Below are 16,345 nucleotides of genomic sequence, written 5' to 3'. Positions count from 1 at the left end.
CTAGAACCAACTATTTCTCCAAGGGTCTCTGCTTTTTTTTTTTTTTTTTTTTGTACAATGAAATTAGAAACCAAGACCTGGATACCAGATGTTCTCATTGCTACTGGAATGTTTCTTGCTGCTATGCCCTCTTGGCTGCGGAGAAGAAAAATAAATGTGTGTATACTAACCTGTGTATAGTCATATATCCACTCATATTTTATATATATATATATGTATATATATACACAACTATATGTATATAAATCTAAACATGAGTTCATCCTGATATCTCAGACTCATTAATTGCCATATGAATCATTTTAGCTTCATCTTCTTTCTTATCTGTAAACTCCCATTCTAACAATAAAAGATCTGCCTCCCACAATCTCCATCCATTTACTTCATTTTCAATACCTGGATTCATATATAGCAGTATCAGGATTGTTAACCCACATCCCCATAAGTAACAACTTTATTGACCAGAGTACAGTACTAATACACAGTTTCTTTTGCCTTTGGTCTTCTAAAGGCTTCATTCTTTATGCTGTAAAATTCTACGGGTTTTGACAAATCCATAGTGTCATATATCCACCATTGCAGTATATACAGAATAGTTTCATAGAACTAAAAAATCCTGGTTCTTTAGAAATTCAACCCTCATTCCTACCCCTGAACCCCAAGGTTTTGGTATAGTGATATCAAAATATTGATATTTTTACTTGATCCATAGTTTTGCTTTTTTCAGAATGTCATATAATTGGAAGAATAGCCTTTCCAGACTGACTTCATTCACTCAGTAATATGCATTATGGTTCATTGATGTTATTTTAGTTTATTGAGTAATTTAATTTGTATTGCTGAATAATATTCCATAATGGGTTGTACATAATTGTTTTATCCATTCTTCCATTAAAGGACACCTTCTTTGCTTCCAGTTTGGGGCAATTATGAATTAAAGTGCCATAAACATTCTTATCAGATTTTTTTGTGTGAGTGTAAATGTTTTTAAATCAGTTGGGTAAATACCAAGGAATATGATTGCTAAATCAATCATACAGTAAGCAATTCATATGTTTTGCTCTGTAGGAAATTATTAAAATGTCTTCCACAGTGGCTATAGCATTTTACATTCTCACCGACAATGAATGAGAGTTCTTATTACTCCACATCCTAGTCAGTAATGCATGTTGTCAATTTTTGGATTTCAGCCATTCTAATAGATGTATAGTAGTATCTTACTATTATTTTAATTTGTAATTCCCTAATGACAAATGATGTTAAGCATCTTTTCATATGCTTATTTCCTCTCTGCGTATTTTCTTCTGTGAGGTATCTATTCAAACCCTTTACCCATTTTTTAATTAGGTTGTTTTTTTTATTGTTAATTTTTAAGCATTCTTGGTATATTTTGGATACATGCCATTTATTAGATATGCGTTCTGCAAATATTTTCTCTCAGTCAGTAGTTTGTTTGTCTTTTCACTCCCTAACAATGTATTTGCAGAATATATTTTAATTCAAAATTTAATTTAAAGTTCTTAATTTTAATGAATTCTAACTTAACTTTTTCTTTCATGAATTGTACTATTGATGTTGTAGCCAAAATCTCATCACCAAATCCAAGCTCACATAGATTTTCTTTTGTTTTCCTCTTCAAATTGAGGTCTATGACCCTATGATCCACTTCAAGTTAATTTTTGTGAGAGTTATTAGGGTCTTTTTTATTTATTTATTTATTTTTGCATTTAGACATACGATTGTTTCAACAATATTTGTTAAAATTGTTCTCCTTTCTCCATTGCATTGCCTTTGTTCCTTTGTCAAAGTCTAGGCGACTATATGTATGGGTCCATTTCTTGACTCTATTCTGTTCTATTTACGTACATATTTGTTCTTTCATTAAAACTATAATGTCTTGACTATTGTATTTTTATAACAAATCTTGAAATTGGGTAATTTGAGTGTTCTAACTTTGTTCTTCAGTATAATGTTGCCTATTCTAGGATCTTTTGCCTTTCTATATAAACTTTAGGGTTAGTTTGTCAATGTCTACAAAATATATTGCTGGGGTTTTGGGGGGATTACATTGAATCTTTAGATTCATTTGGGAAGAATTGATATCTTAATATTATGAATCCACGAACATGGAATATGTCCTTGTTTGTTAGATCTTCCTTAATTTCTTTCATCAGAATTTTTATAATTTTCCACATACAGATTTTATACATATTTTATTGTATTTATACATTAATATTTCATTGGAGAGGCTATTGTAAATGGTAGTATTCTTTTTAGTCACAAATTCCCGGTGTTCAGGTATATGGAAAAGCAAATGATTTCTATAAATTAACCTTATTTCATGTGACCTTGCTATATTTATTTATTAACCATAGGAATTTATATGTGTGTGTCTATTCTTTTGGATTTTCTACATAGAAAATTGTGCCACCTTTTACTAAAAATAGTTTTTTATTTCTCTTTTCTGATCTGTATACTTCTTATTTCCTTTCTTGTCTTACTGCAAGAATCAGGACTTTTGAGTAGTAGTGGTAAGACATAGCATCCTTGCCTTGTTTCCAGTATTACGGGGAAACCTACTGTTTCTTACCATTGGATTATGAGCGTTCTTCCTCTCTCACTGCCAGAGCCGTAGGGGCTTCTTGTGGGAACTTCGCTGTGAAAGCTGATGGAGTTCCTGAAAGTAAAACCCGCAAAAGTGTCTGGGTTCCTCTAAGACTGAGCTCCTCACTCAAGTTAGTCCACACTCTCCACCCATTTGTTAAACTTTACACTTCAACGGTAATTCCTTCCAGTTTTTGGCACAGTGACTTCTGCTCTAGATAAGCAGTTCTGGGTTTTAATTTTGTAGACTAACCTCTCCAGGTTTTGGGGTGATAGTTTGATCTTCAATCTCACTTCTCTGATGGATCCAAGAACAGTAATTGCTATCTGGTTTGTTCGTTCAGCTTTTTCTTGTTGTTAGGATAGGAGTGATGATTCCAAGTTCTTCACATGTCAAAGCTGAAATCAGAAGGCTATTGTGGTGTTTATTTTTCTGTTTGTTTGTTTGTTTGTTTTACTTATACAGGTTTCTTAGTTCACTACTGTTCTTTTTTTCTTTAAGGTAACATTATTTTTATTTTTAAAGTTAAGTTTTAGCGTTATGTATTTTTTTAATTTAAATTCAATTAGCCAACATAAATTTTATCATTAGTCTCAGATGTAGTGTTCAACAATTTATCAGTTGTGTATAACTGTTCTTAATATCTCATTCTTTCATTCTAGTTTAATTTCTTTCTTTAATGTTATTTTAATAATGGACTTTTAGTCATATTCTCTCAGTCTAACTTTGTGTAACATACCTTTATTTTATTGTCATTTTGAATGACAGTTTAGATGGATTGAATCTAAGTTGAAAACTGGGTTCTTGGAGCATTTTGAAGGTATTATCTGACTCTCTTCTGGTTTTTGTTATTGCTAAAGAGAAGTCTGCTGTCAGCCTAATAGTTATATATTTTAAGTTAATCTGTTTTTTCTCCTCTGTATAATTTCTCAGGTTGTCTCACTTTACTTAGTATTCTAACCATTCTCTAAAATATTTTAAAATGGAAGCAAGTCTCATTTATTTTGTTTTGGGGCTTTTGTTGAATCTATCAGATTTACATTATTAATCAGTTTTGGGAGAAAATGACCTATCACTAGTTTTAATATGGTCTAATACTGTTTTATTTTTTTATTTTTTTAAGTTTTTATTTATTTATTTATTTGACAAAGATAGAGATAGCCAGCGATAGAGGGAACACAAGCAGGGGGAGTGGGAGAGGAAGAAACAGGCTCATAGCAGAGGAGCCTGATGTGGGGCTCGATCCCATAACGCCAGGATCACGCCCTGAGCCGAAGGCAGATGCTTAACCGCTGTGCCACCCAGGCACCCCCCTAATACCATTTTAGACTCCATTATAAGGATGAAGAATCTCAGCATCTGGGGGATTACATAATTTGTGTAAAGTCACAAAGCTAATAAATAAAGAATACATAACTGAAATCCATGTCTCTTTGAATGATACAACGCTATAATCTATGTAGGGTATATGTAGTTTGTGAATAAATACTGTTCTCTGGAGAGTTCAAATAAATACATAGATAAATCATGCCCTTATATTTTGATTATTTTCTTTCTTCTACGTATACTATTGCTAGTTTTCTGCATGACTAAACATTCTTCTGATTAGGTAAAAAAAAAAACATTTCTTTAAGCTTTTATAGGATTCATTACAGTAATATTCTGGTAGCTGGTATTTAAAACATATCTGTCATATTTGATCACATAGTAAAATAATAATGTATTTTATATTGATAATGAATAAGTACTATCTATTGCTTTTGTGTTGGAATAACAGTTTCTGGTTTTTCTTCAATTTTTAGAATGAACAGTTTTTGAAAAAATGAATAAGTAATGAAAAGACCCCACAAGAGTACAGAGTGATCTTAAAGAACCTCTAATGGTATCACTTAGTTTAATCAGAGATTACTTAGCTGGGCCTCCCTCAGCTCCAGAAATACCAGTCTTCTGATTGATCCAATCCAAGGCTTAAAAGGTATGAGAACTTCTGATATTTTTAGTTTCTCCAGTTGAAAAATAAAATGTTTAAATGTGCAGAGTGAAATAATTTTCCAACTACATTTTAAAATTGTAAAACCTTATAAATAGGTGGAAAGAAGCATGTGGAGCCTGATATCAGATGACTGTTTACCTGACATCTTTTTAACGGTTGAGAGAAATGGAATAGTAAATAAAAATTTTTAGTAAGTGTGGCACTTAGGGTTTTTTATGGATGAAAATCTCTATTTTTATAGAAGCCATATTTAGTGGTTATGCACAATTTGCCAACCTCTATCCAATATTTGGAATCCCATTTTACAGTTGAAGAATCATGAAGAGATGTAGGAAAGTTAATGAAAATGCTCAAGGCCACACAGAAGACTAAAGTCAAAATCTGAAATAATGTTCCCAAATTCCTGGGAATTCCATCTCTGTCCTGAATAGGTGTTCCTCTGTTTTCAGTTAAAATGCACAAATACAGGACGCCTGGGTGGCTCAGTCGGTTATGTTTCTGCCTTCAGCTCAGGTCATTATCCCAGGGTCCTGGGATTGAGTCCTACATCTGGCTCCCTGCTCAGCGGGGAGTCTGCCTCTCCCTCTGCCTGCCGCTCCTTCTGCTTGTGCACAAGCTCTCTCTCTCTCTCTCTCTCTCTCTGATAAATAAATAAATAAATCTTAAAAAAATGCACAAATATATGCAAATACGTACTTCTGTGGATATAGGACAGATCATTTATCTGACACAAAACTAAGTTTCTTAATAACCTTCAGGTCATTTATTTTGTAAACAATGAAAAAGAAAACCTGATTGGTGTTCATCTCCCCCCTCTGCAATTATTGAATGATAGAAGATACATTTTCCAGATAAATACATAAACGCGTACCTGTCTGTATGTGTGCATGCATTTATATACATACATTCTGTAAAATTCATGTAAATATAATTACCATAGGTCCCTTGTTGGTCTCATTGTTTAGTTAACCCCAGAGATAGCATGTGGAATAAAATCTGCCTTTTAAATGGTGATGTAAGTGACCCAAGTTCTTTGATAGGTCTCTTGACTGAAAAGACTTCATGACAGAAGCCTCCTATTAGAATTCAATTACATTAAGCTGTGAAATGTTAAAAGCACTTCATCACAGCATAAGAGCTTTCCAGCTCTGCATAAATGCAACCTGGTCCTTGCCTCACCTTGAGTCTTTTGTGAGGTGTGCCCAGAGGAACTGTATTGTGGAACAGTCAAGACTCAAACATATTCTTCCCATTCCTTAAAAATCAAGTCCCAGCCTCCTTAACAAGCAATCTGACAAGGTATAGTACATGTTGCCTGGGTAATCAGTCCAGCTCACACAGAAACCATAAAGGAGCAAGCAGGGCTGCTGGGGTGAGTGCTTTTCATAAGGAGCCCCATTGTTCTCACAATGAAGGCCAAGGAGGCCCTAGTGGAAGACGGCCTGGGGATGTCTGAGGACAGGGTATGGGGAGGAAAGAGACTCAGCAGTGCAAACCATAGCCGTCCTTGTAAATCTGAAGAGGACCCCCTTACAACACAAGAGATGTGAATGTTGATAAAAGCAAGACAAACAAGAGCACTTACCATTGCTGCTTCAGTATGTTCCCAGTTAGGAGATTGTAAACTCATTCACTTCACCTTTTGGACTACATCCAAGCAAGCTATCACAAAACATAAACAGCTGGATTCTTTTATCTGAAATATATAATTTGAAATGAAGTGGGCTTTTAAAAACACAATTCCAAATTATGAATGGCAAGTTTTATGATTTTAACCGTGAGCTCAAGGAAAACCCCCATTTTAAGATTGGATGTCTTCTCATTCCATGAATGGAATTTTTCATTTCTTTCTTTTTCTCAGGGCAAAATGACAGGTTCATAAATGCGAAGAGTTTAATTGAACTTAACCATATATGTATGCTTTATAGATATACTAAAAAATATACAACTTGACAGTAGCTAGGAAGTACATAGGAAGGAGGTAAAAGAGAGAGAATCTGAGGAGGTACTCAAAGAAGATTTTGCAATTTGTAGGTGATAGTTTTGCAAGGAAAAAAGTCACATATTACTTGTGTAATTAAAGGAAATGTAAAGTAAAAAAAAAAATCACATAATAGCCTCTTGTATAGATAGGTGCATTTTTACTGCAGTTTTATCCAGTAAATTACTTCATAGAGATAATAACTGTTAAAGAGGTTACATCTTTCAAAAGAATAATATTATAATTGTGATTTTAATCAGCGATGAGTCTCGTTGTCTAAAGTAGCTTTCATACACTGAAGAAGTAAAATGCTTGAGATTTGTTTGACCAATTAAATCACATATTCATTCATTTCGATAGTGACCCACAATTCACAACTAAGTGCTAATTAATACAAATAATTAACGCAGTGCTTACAAACAACCACAAAAATATTAGCCTTGATGGAAATTTTTGACATCGTATTCAGATTATTCTGTGCCCAGCATGTGATGGGATGAAATTCATAAGTCTTGGGAGAAATAACATCACATGTAATATTATACAAATTGAAAGACAGAAATAGGAATCCTTGAGGCAGGTTAAGATAAAGGTTAATGTGAATAAAGATTATATAATCACAAAAATAAATAGGAGATTCATTTATTCATTCTTTGAAATGTATTTCTCAAGTTTCTAACTGTGGACAAGGTATTTTGTTATGTTCTAGAGATTATAGATGAGTAAGAGGCAGTCTTTAGACTGGAGGGATGCACACATGTTAACAAATATATTGAAATAAATATTATAGGTATATAATATTATACTATTATAGACACAGGTACAGGGCAGAGGAGCACACACGGAAGGAAATAATTCACTTTGCCTAAGAGAATCAGTAAAGGTTTCATGACAGAGCTGATACTTAAATTGCATCTTTCCAGGTATGAGTTTGCTAGATAGACCATCATCACTGGGTAGTCATGAAGAGATGTCCCCTGGCTGCGATAGGATCACCATAAGGACGGAAGGAAGAAAGGACAGATGAAAGAAATGTGTTAACAAATGTACTGTCTATGGATCAAGTAGGGTTCAAGACATTTGCTGTACGGTATTTCAGGTTTTGGCTTGAAACAATGAGATATAGTATGTGAGTTATATAATTTGAAATGAAGTGGGCTTTTAAAAACACAATTCCAAATTATGAATGGCAAGTTTTATGATTTTAACCGTGAGCTCAAGGAAAACCCCCATTTTAAGATTGGATGTCTTCTCATTCCATGAATGGAATTTTTCATTTCTTTCTTTTTCTCAGGGCAAAATGACAGGTTCATAAATGCGAAGAGTTTAATTGAACTTAACCATATATGTATGCTTTATAGATATACTAAAAAATATACAACTTGACAGTAGCTAGGAAGTACATAGGAAGGAGGTAAAAGAGAGAGAATCTGAGGAGGTACTCAAAGAAGATTTTGCAATTTGTAGGTGATAGTTTTGCAAGGAAAAAAGTCACATATTACTTGTGTAATTAAAGGAAATGTAAAGTAAAAAAAAAAATCACATAATAGCCTCTTGTATAGATAGGTGCATTTTTACTGCAGTTTTATCCAGTAAATTACTTCATAGAGATAATAACTGTTAAAGAGGTTACATCTTTCAAAAGAATAATATTATAATTGTGATTTTAATCAGCGATGAGTCTCGTTGTCTAAAGTAGCTTTCATACACTGAAGAAGTAAAATGCTTGAGATTTGTTTGACCAATTAAATCACATATTCATTCATTTCGATAGTGACCCACAATTCACAACTAAGTGCTAATTAATACAAATAATTAACGCAGTGCTTACAAACAACCACAAAAATATTAGCCTTGATGGAAATTTTTGACATCGTATTCAGATTATTCTGTGCCCAGCATGTGATGGGATGAAATTCATAAGTCTTGGGAGAAATAACATCACATGTAATATTATACAAATTGAAAGACAGAAATAGGAATCCTTGAGGCAGGTTAAGATAAAGGTTAATGTGAATAAAGATTATATAATCACAAAAATAAATAGGAGATTCATTTATTCATTCTTTGAAATGTATTTCTCAAGTTTCTAACTGTGGACAAGGTATTTTGTTATGTTCTAGAGATTATAGATGAGTAAGAGGCAGTCTTTAGACTGGAGGGATGCACACATGTTAACAAATATATTGAAATAAATATTATAGGTATATAATATTATACTATTATAGACACAGGTAGGTACTATGATTCATCCCATTAGACGGCCAAGAATTCTAGCTGACTCTCGTGATGCGGTTAGTAAGTCAAGAACTCAATTCCAGAGCTGCATTCTTGGCATACTTGGTCCTTCAGACCTGATGGGTACTGCTTCTGGTTCTGAGAGCAGCAGTCCTGGCTATTTGTACCAACCCTCACTATCAACATGACTCACGCGACATTTTGTGATTTCATGGGCTCAGTTGTGAGGTATAGCCTCCAATTACTTGCCTTTAGTAAATTAACAAGAATTAATCCTTTGGTAAATAAACATCACCCCATAAGGATTTTGGATTATTCTTCATTTACCATATATGGCAGTTTTTCAACCAGTTCTGATTATGTGATCTATCCAAAGTGATCTCAGAAAGATTGGCATGTGGAGCTGCCTAGCTCTGCTGTTCAAAACGAAGTTCCTAAGAGGTCTGCAGTAAGTGATCAATCTCTTTAGTTACTCAGAGTCCAAGAACGTACTCCTAAACCCAGAGAAATTTCCTATTTCATAAAGATGTGCCACTAACAATAGGAGTGACCAAGGCAAATCCTGGGGAGCATAAGTGTAGAATTAAAATGTAAGAGTAAAAAATTTCATGTCTCTTCCACTATGAAAACCTGATGTACTTTTTGTAATTCTCTATAATTGAGTTTTTACATTTAAATAAATTAATAACGGAATTAATTTTTGTCTTTGTAAAAATCAAATGTATAAAAGTAAAAAAAGTGAATAATAAAAGATCCCTGCAGTTGCAATCCCACCTTCAAATGAAGGTAGTAACCATTGCTAACATTGTTGATATGCAACAAATATAGTACCTTAATGTCATTTCATAGTATTATTTACACTGTTGTTGATTTAATTCAATATGTTTCCTAGTAAGAAATTTATCATGAGTACCTACCAAGGCAGTATGTATAGATTTGCTTTATCTTTTTAAAAGACTGCTTGGAATTCCATTGTATCAATATACTCTGATTTATTAAACCTCCTCCCTATTGATCAACTTTTGTCTCCAGGTTTTTGCTATCACCAAAAAAATGCTTCAGTGAACACATTTTTATATACATCTTGGGGATTTCATACCAGAGTATCTGAATCCTTTCAAGTGGAACTTCTTGGCAAAAGAGAATGTATCTTTTGCATTTTGACAGGTACTGCCAAAACAGACCATAATTCTACATTCAGCCAAATTAATTTTACTGATGTCTCATGCCAGTGATTCTGCCTTTGGAGTACTCATGTAGGCAGCCAGCTGTGGATGGAAGAATTTGCTGATTTGACTGACAGAAATTTACATTCAAGGCTGGCTATGATGGCTGACATCAAAGGACTAGATGCGTTATTATGATGTAAAAGAAGGAATTTAAAGACTTCAAGAGCCGTGAATGTTAGGCTTATCTATCCTACATATGCTGTCCACTGAATTCATTACTCACAGCATTTTGTCTTCTCCTCCATTGTTGGAAATAATTGTCAAAGAAGCTCCTGCCACGCTGGAATTGACACTTTTTTGACAATTCTTTCTCAGCCAGGATTCCTAGTGAAGAAGATGGCAGCTCAGTGGCAATCTCAATAGGTCTGAGAAGAATCAGAAGTGTCCTGGGCCAGCAGGGACAGCTAAATGGTATTTGCAAGTGAGTGATCATTTACGATCAGCAGAGGAATGACTAAGTAGTTTTTGTTCAGACATGCAGAGATTTTTGGTACTTCCATATGGACTACACTTTTATTTAGGGGAAAATATACTATGTATGGCTGTACCCTAAACATTGTTTTTCTTTTTTCTTATTTTAATTTCAAAAGCAAGACTTGAAGATAGGTCCTCTGATTCAGACTGGCTCATTAGTCATTGGATCTTATAGTCTAAATATGAATGATTTATCATCCCAAAATCTTTGAATAAAATTGTCCTGGGAGTGGTTGTGAAAGCAAAAGCCTGTAATCTTGTAAGAACATCATATGATACTTTCTGTAGCTTCTTTTGGTCTGACCTGTAACTTTTTAACTCGGGGTCTGTGCTTTGAAGGAAGAGGAAAAACAACAACAACAACAACAACAACAAGAACAACAAAACTACTAATGCCCAGGACAATGTAATTCCTGTGTCCAGAAGACAAATGTAATCTGACTGAGGTCAAGACAAATGTAATCTGACTGAGGTCAAGTTCAGTGTATACATCAAGTTTTGGTTATAAATGGGCTTTTGGTTCAAGTTTATCGGACATAGGTTATTTCTCCAGTTGTCAAATATTATAAATCCTGAAATTGGTTCTTATGAATAAAAGGTCAAATATAAAACTTGGAAGCCTATTAACATCCACCCTATCCCAATTAGGTCAAAGATATTCCTGAAAGAACTGAAGGTATTAGCACCACCACAATAGACTTGTTTCCCAATCCTGCTAGAACAAAACACTGTTGGAGTCTCGAGAATGGTGTAGGATTACTCTAAGATGACTAGGTAGTGACTCCAGTTGCAGATAATGTTTCTGATATAATCAGTTTTATATAGAATATCAGTATATCACCATGAATTTGGAATGCAATTATTTATATGATTTTTAATTTTTTTTATTTCATTGTTTTCAGATCTCAGATGTTAGTTTCTTTTACAGCTGAGACAGAAGTAAATACTTCACTCCTGACTTTGATTTTTAAGTCAACCTGTGTTAGTAAAACAGGTCTTGCTTGGCCCAGCTATATAAATCTTTTTCTATCTGTTACTAGATTTTGTTTGCTAGTGCTGAGGATTTCTATGTCTATAAGAAATATTTAATATAAGAGCTATTGGTCTATAGTTTCCTTTCCTTTGGCTGTTTTGCCTGGTTTTGGTAACAGAGTAACATTGCCTCAGAAAAATAAGTAAGGAACTTGTTCCTTTCTCTTCTTGTAAAGGACTGGTATTAATTATTCTTTGAATGTTTGGTGGAATTAATCAGTGAAGTCATCTGGCTGGAGTTCTTCTATGTGAGACGTTTTTGATTATTAACTTAATCTTTTTTAGTTGCTATAGGTCTGTTCAGATTTTATATTTCTTCTTACTTGAGTCAGAATTGGTAATTTGTGTCTTTCCAAGTCCTCCATTTCATCTACAATATCTAATTTGTTGCCAAACAGGTGTTAATAGTCCTCTGTTAAAATCCTTTTTATTTCAGTGAGGTTGGTAAAGTCCCCTCTTTTGCTCTGTGTTTTAGTAAGTTAAGTCTTCTTCCTTCCTTCCTTCTTTTTTTTTTTTTCCCCTTCAGACCAGCTGGAGTTTGTCAATTTTATAGAACGTTCCAAAGAACTGATCTTTGGTTCATTGATTTATTCTGTTGTTTTTAAAATTTCTACTTTGTTTAGTTTTGTTCTAGTTTTATTATTTCCTTCTTTCTGTTTGCACTGTACTCAGCTACCTCATCGTTTTCTCTTTTTAATTGTTCGCTTATTGATTTGAGATCTTCGTTTTTAATTCAGGTGCTAGAAGCTATAAATTTCTATCCAAACACTGCATTAGCTGCATCTTAAAAGTTCTGAAGTTTTTATCTTTAGTCTCATTTATCTCAAAATATTTTCTAATTTCCCTTTTAATTTATGCTTTAACCCACTGGTTATTTCCCTGTGTATTGTTTCATTTCCACATTTTTGTGAAATATACAAATACCCCTCTGTTACTGATTTGTACTTTAATTCTACGTGATTGAAAATATTCTTTGTATGATTTCAGTACTTTTAAATTCATTGAGACTTGTTTTATGGCCTAGAATGTAGTTTATCCTAGAGAATGCTTCATGTGCTCTTAGGAAGAATGTGTGTTCTGCTGCTGTTGGGTGGAAGGACCTATAGATATGTTATGTTTAATATTGTATTCAAATCTTCTATTTCCTTTATGATCTTCCACATAGTTCTACCCATCTTTGAAAGTGGGGGTATTTAGATCTCTAACTATTATTTCAAATTTCCCATTTCTTCCTCTAAATCTGTCAGTTTTGTTTTATGCATTTTGGAGCTCTGTTGTTAGAGAAAGAATTGATTATGACCTCTCTAGAACACACTTTCTGCAGATACCTGCACTAATCTCTTCTTTATTTCCTTTAGACTTCTACTCAGATATCACTTTTCTGGAAGACTTTTGGTTTTTGTTTTTTTAAGATTTTATTTATTTACTTGAGAGCCAGAGAGGAAGAGCGAGAGCGAGAGAGAGAGAGAGAGCACAGAGGGAGAGGGAGAAGCAGACTCCCCACTGAGCAGGGAGCCAAATGTGGGGCTTGATCCCAGAATCCTGGGATCATGACCTGAGCCGAAGGCAGACACTTAACCAACTGAGCCACCCAGGTGTCCCTGAAAGATTTTTTCATCATTAGCCTTATGCTAGGTTGAAGAGCAATAGTCACGACTCCAGCCACTAAGCACTGCTTTATCATTTGTCAAATTTTGTTTATAGTACCCAAATCTTCCTCGTAATATATAATCTTTACTTATTGTTTGTCCACCAGCCTACCGTAAAATATGACCTGTAAATCATCAAAGACTTTGGTTGACTCCTAAATCTCTGGCACTGAGGCCAATGCTTAGCTCATAGCAGGTGCTTGTTAAATATTTGTTGAATGAATTGAATTAACTAGAACAGCAGTCAGCATACTTTTTCTGTGAAGAGCCAGATCATAAATATTTCAATCTTCTGGGTCATAAAGTCTCTGGTCTCTGTCACAACTGCTAAACTCTGTTAACATATTTTGAAAGCAGCTATACATGATACATGAACAAATGAGTGGCTGCATCCCAATGAAATTCTACCTACAAGAAAAAACAGTGGGAAGGATTTGACCCACTGGTTGGGGTTTGCCAATCTCTGAACTAGAGGAAGACAAGTACAGGAAAAAACTCAGTGACTGACAATGATTTTAGGAATAACACTATGGCATTGTCTAGGGATTCATAAACTAGATGCAATTATGATATTCTCGAAGGGGTCATTATATTGTAGTTGTGCCTACAAGCATTGGATTATGTTGGGCATTAAGAGCTTTGGATAGATGTCCCAAGAATGTGGGCATATATCCCTACCACTCATGGATGTATTTTTCATTCTACAAATATTAATTGATCACCTATTTACTTGGCACTCTCCTAGAGATTGGGAACATATATTAGACATACTGGGTTGCAGTGTGTTAGATAAGCAGTTGGGGTTTATCTCATCTAGCTTACTTTTTCAGAAACTTTGCTCACGCCACAGTTTGGGCAATGGTTCATGTCATCTTGCCTCCCTGGCAGTAGCTGGTTAGATCGTGATGAATGAATACTGGGCAACGACCCACAATGTGAGACTCAACTTAAAAAGATGAGCTGAGGCAGAATATTTGCTCTTAAGCAAGTAGAACTTGGAGGCACAGAGATCAGAAAGAAACAGAAGTAGAGTCTCTGAGTCATTTTAATTGTGGACAGCTGGGATGAATGTCTGTCAACAGGTCCTGGGAAGATCCTAGAGCTGCTTGGGTCCAGAACCACACATCATTCCCAGCCTCACTTGTGCTTCTTTGCTGTTCAATTAAACTAAACTAAAATATATATCTCAACCTAAACTCTATTACCTGGGATGACATGTACTCATAATTTTAGTCAAAAGTTCAACCCACGTCTGTAGCAAGCATGTTTTGCTATTTTGTTGTTGTTGTTGTTCATTTGTTTTTTCTAGCATAACTGAAGGAAGGATTTACTTTAAGTCACTTAATTCAGAAGAATAATTCCTTTCAGAGTTTTTCTCTTTGTTTTAATTTCAGAAATGTGAGTTATTTTGTTTCCCAAAAGAGAATTTTGGAATTTAAAATGATTATTTCACAGGGGAAATTTTTTCCATGTTATTTCTACACATAAGAAGATATAAGGTAAGAAATTACACCTTGCTATCACCACACAATTTTAGGTGGTTTGGTTATTTAGAACATTTGGAATCTATTAAAAGGGTTGAAAGAAAAAAAATCTAAACAATTCATGTTAACATTTGATAATAGTTCTTCTAATGAGACAGAGAAAGTATTAAAATGCTTAGCAATATTTCCATTATTTTGAACCAGTCCCTTATGTTATCGTAAATTATTTTCTCAATTCTTTCCTACTCAGTCATTAAATCTCATTCTCAAGATTGTTTTCATGTTTCTCAATCTCTTGCCTATCCATGGAGTCTTTCACACAGCCCTAAAAACAAAACATAGCACTATTTTGTGCCTGACATTATGATGATTTCTCTCTTTATATATGTGTGTGCATGGGTGTTTGTGTTCGTAAATATATGGAAATTCATGCATGCCAACATATATTAAAATATAAGAGCATCTGGTAATAAGCAATTTAATGTTTTCATTACAGAAGAAAATATGCATTATAGGCATTGTTTTCTTAATTAATGAGTATGTTTCTAAATTTTAGATACAGCAACGGGGCCAGCTAAGTGAACTAGGGAAAGATTAGCAGGGAGTAAGATAAAAGATCCAAATTATATAGAGTTCTGTAAGTCATAATATGGGTTGGTTTTTACTCTGAGATGGGATAATTTTGAGCAGAGGAGTGACAGATCCTTTTAAGAGGATCACTCTGGCTGCCATGTTGAAATGGTTGGAAGGTTCAAAGGTGGAGGTTGTTATACTTGTTCAGGCATGAGATAACAGTGGTGCCCATAGTGATGGGAGGTTGTTAGAAGCAGATCCGTGGAGGGGTGCCTGGGTGGCTGAGTCAGTTAAGTGTCCCTTCAGCTCAGGTCATGAACCCTGGGTCCTGGGATCGAGCTCAGCATTGGGCTCCCTGCTCAGCAGAGAGTCCGCTTCTCCCTCTGCCCTTCTCCCTGCTCATTCTCTCTCATTCGCTTACTCACCCTCTCAAATAAATTTTAAAAATCTTTAAAAAATAAAAAAAATTTAAAAAGAAGATCTGTGTTATGTTTCAAAAGCAGAACAAATGAAATTGTAAATGTGTCATGTGAGAGTAAGAAGACTTTTGCCTTCTTGACTTGTAATTGTTCTTCCATTGTATCTTCATGTGTGTAGAATAGATACAGTTAGTTTCTCAATGTATTTTACAAGGTATTTCATGCTACATACTCTGATGTGGGCATTTATGTATTCATTTCATTTAAGAATATGTTTGCAGCCCTTCTTATGTCTGCATATAGGATGTCAAGTCTCTAACTAGTCCCTAATAACAGACCTTTGAGCTGTTTTTAGCCCTTAGCTACTAAATCTAATGCTTTTATGATTAGCCTTGCACATGAATCATTTGTGTACGTATGCAGGTCTATCTGTTAGAGAAATACTGTGGAGTAGGATTGCTGGGTCAAAGCATTAATGTAGTTATAATTTGAAGAATTAATGCTCAAATTCAATATCTGGAAAAGCTTTTTGAAAAGATGCTGTTCTTTTTTTTTTTTTTTTTTTTTTAAAAGATTTTTTTTTTTTTTTTGACAGAGATAGAGACAGCCAGCGAGAGAGGGAACACAAGCAGAGGGAGTGGGAGAGGAAGAAGCAGGCTCATAGTGGA

The sequence above is a fragment of the Ailuropoda melanoleuca genome, chromosome 14 (assembly GCF_002007445.2).
Source record: "Ailuropoda melanoleuca isolate Jingjing chromosome 14, ASM200744v2, whole genome shotgun sequence".
Lineage (NCBI taxonomy): Eukaryota > Metazoa > Chordata > Mammalia > Carnivora > Ursidae > Ailuropoda > Ailuropoda melanoleuca.
Note: the sequence above shows the minus strand (reverse complement) of the source record.